Source organism: Natator depressus, chromosome 28 (assembly GCF_965152275.1).
Source record: "Natator depressus isolate rNatDep1 chromosome 28, rNatDep2.hap1, whole genome shotgun sequence".
NCBI lineage: Eukaryota > Metazoa > Chordata > Testudines > Cheloniidae > Natator > Natator depressus.
This window is the reverse complement of record NC_134261.1, coordinates 9,045,245-9,047,744: the sequence shown is the minus strand read 5'-3', so window position 1 is coordinate 9,047,744 and position 2,500 is coordinate 9,045,245. Positions and strand designations below refer to the sequence as shown.

Sequence of the window (2,500 nt, the reverse complement as noted above, 5' to 3'; positions counted from 1 at the left end):
GGTTTGCTTTCGGGCCACCAGGTCAACCCGCTGCCTGTATGGGGTTGACCTGGTGGCCGCTTTCCTTCCCGGCCACCAGGTCAACCCGCTGAATGTATGGGGTTGACCTGCTGGCCGCTTTCCTTCCCGGCCACCAGGTCAACCCGCTGAATGTATGGGGTTGACCTGCTGGCCGCTTTTCTTCCCGGCCACCAGGTCAACCCGCTGAATGTATGGGGTTGACCTGCTGGCCGCTTTCCTTCCCGGCCACCAGGTCAACCCGCTGAATGTATGGGGTTGACCTGCTGGCCGCTTTCCTTCCCGGCCACCAGGTCAACCCGCTGAATGTATGGGGTTGACCTGCTGGCCGCTTTTCTTCCCGGCCACCAGGTCAACCCGCTGAATGTATGGGGTTGACCTGCTGGCCGCTTTCCTTCCCGGCCACCAGGTCAACCCGCTGAATGTATGGGGTTGACCTGCTGGCCGCTTTCCTTCCCGGCCACCAGGTCAACCCGCTGAATGTATGGGGTTGACCTGCTGGCCGCTTTCCTTCCCGGCCACCAGGTCAACCCGCTGAATGTATGGGGTTGACCTGCTGGCCGCTTTCCTTCCCGGCCACCAGGTCAACCCGCTGAATGTATGGGGTTGACCTGCTGGCCGCTTTCCTTCCCGGCCACCAGGTCAACCCGCTGAATGTATGGGGTTGACCTGCTGGCCGCTTTCCTTCCCGGCCACCAGGTCAACCCGCTGAAAGTATGGGGTTGACCTGGTGGCCGCTTTCCTTCCCGGCCACCAGGTCAACCCGCTGAAAGTATGGGGTTGACCTGGTGGCCGCTTTCCTTCCCGGCCACCAGGTCAACCCGCTGCCGGCATGGGGTTGACCTGCTGGCCGCAGAGGGGCAGGCTCCGGGTTGACCTGGTGGCCGGACGGGGATTAAGCCCCGGCTCGGAGCAGGGCAAGCCCGGGCGGAGGGGGGTCCGCTTGGCCCCTGCCCGCGGGGGCAGGCTCCGGGTTGACCTGGTGGCCGGTTTGCTTTCGGGCCACCAGGTCAACCCGCTGAATGTATGGGGTTGACCTGCTGGCCGCTTTCCTTCCCGGCCACCAGGTCAACCCGCTGAATGTATGGGGTTGACCTGCTGGCCGCTTTCCTTCCCGGCCACCAGGTCAACCCGCTGAATGTATGGGGTTGACCTGCTGGCCGCTTTCCTTCCCGGCCACCAGGTCAACCCGCTGAATGTATGGGGTTGACCTGCTGGCCGCTTTCCTTCCCGGCCACCAGGTCAACCCGCTGAATGTATGGGGTTGACCTGCTGGCCGCTTTCCTTCCCGGCCACCAGGTCAACCCGCTGAAAGTATGGGGTTGACCTGCTGGCCGCTTTCCTTCCCGTCCACCAGGTCAACCCGCTGAATGTATGGGGTTGACCTGCTGGCCGCTCTGCTTCCCGGCCACCAGGTCAACCCCCTGCCGGTATGGGGTTGACCTGCTGGCCGCAGAGGGGCAGGCTCCGGGTTGACCTGGTGGCCGGCAGGGACTTCAGCCCCAGGGCCCCTGGCAGGGCGACCCTGCCCTTGTTCCCCAGAAAAGGAGAGAGCTGGCTCGCAGCGGGAAAAGCTGCCTACGGCACCTGGGATTCCCAGGCGGTCACCCATCCAAGTACTAGCCAGGCCCGGGACGGTTTACCTTCCGAGATCGGACGGGATCGGGGGCCTTCCGTCCGGTATGGCCGTAGGCACTCGGCTCCGGTCCGCCTCGTCCCCTTTCCCTTACTGACTCCCCTGCCTCGGGTGGGCCCGATCCTTTTTTCCGTTTTTTTTTTTCGCTCCGGAGGCTTCATGAGCCCCCCCCCAACACCCCTTTGGGGGTCGGTGAAAATTTTTTTTTCAGACTTCCAGGGGCCCGATCCTGGCCGCGGGCACCCGGCTCCGGGCACCCGGCTCCGGGCCGCCTCGTCCCCTTTCCCTTACTGACTCCGCTGCCTCGGGTGGGCCCGATCCTTTTTTCCGTTTTTTTTTTTCCGCTCCGGAGGCTTCGTGAGCCCCCCCCAACACCACTTTGGGGGTCGGTGAAAAATTTTTTTTCAGACTTCCAGGGGCCCGATCCTGGCCGCGGGCACCCGGCTCCGGGCACCCGGCTCCGGGCCGCCTCGTCCCCTTTCCCTTACTGACTCCCCTGCCTCGGGTGGGCCCGATCCTTTTTTCCGTTTTTTTTTTTTTTCGCTCCGGAGGCTTTATGAGCCCCCCCCAATACCACTTTGGGGGTCGGTGAAAAAAATTTTTCAGACTTCCAGGGGCCCGATCCTGGCCGCCGGCACCCGGCTCCGGGCACCCGGCTCCGGGCCGCCTCGTCCCCTTTCCCTTACTGACTCCCCTGCCTCGGGTGGGCCCGATCCTTTTTTCCGTTTTTTTTTTTTTCGCTCCGGAGGCTTTATGAGGCCCCCCCTAACCGTTTTTGGGGTCGGTGAAAATTTTTAGTCAGACTTCCAGGGGCCCGATCCTGGCCGCGGCTTCGCAGGCTGGCCT

The 2,500-nt window shown here is 63.3% G+C and overlaps 1 non-coding gene across 1 annotated transcript; it reads right to left on the bottom strand.

Moving 5' to 3' along the window:
- Positions 1-1,593: 1,593 nt before the first annotated feature.
- LOC141979382 (5S ribosomal RNA) lies at positions 1,594-1,712 on the bottom strand. The gene has a single exon (XR_012636798.1). It is a non-coding gene; the product is annotated as a 5S ribosomal RNA (ribosomal RNA).
- Positions 1,713-2,500: the final 788 nt, after the last annotated feature.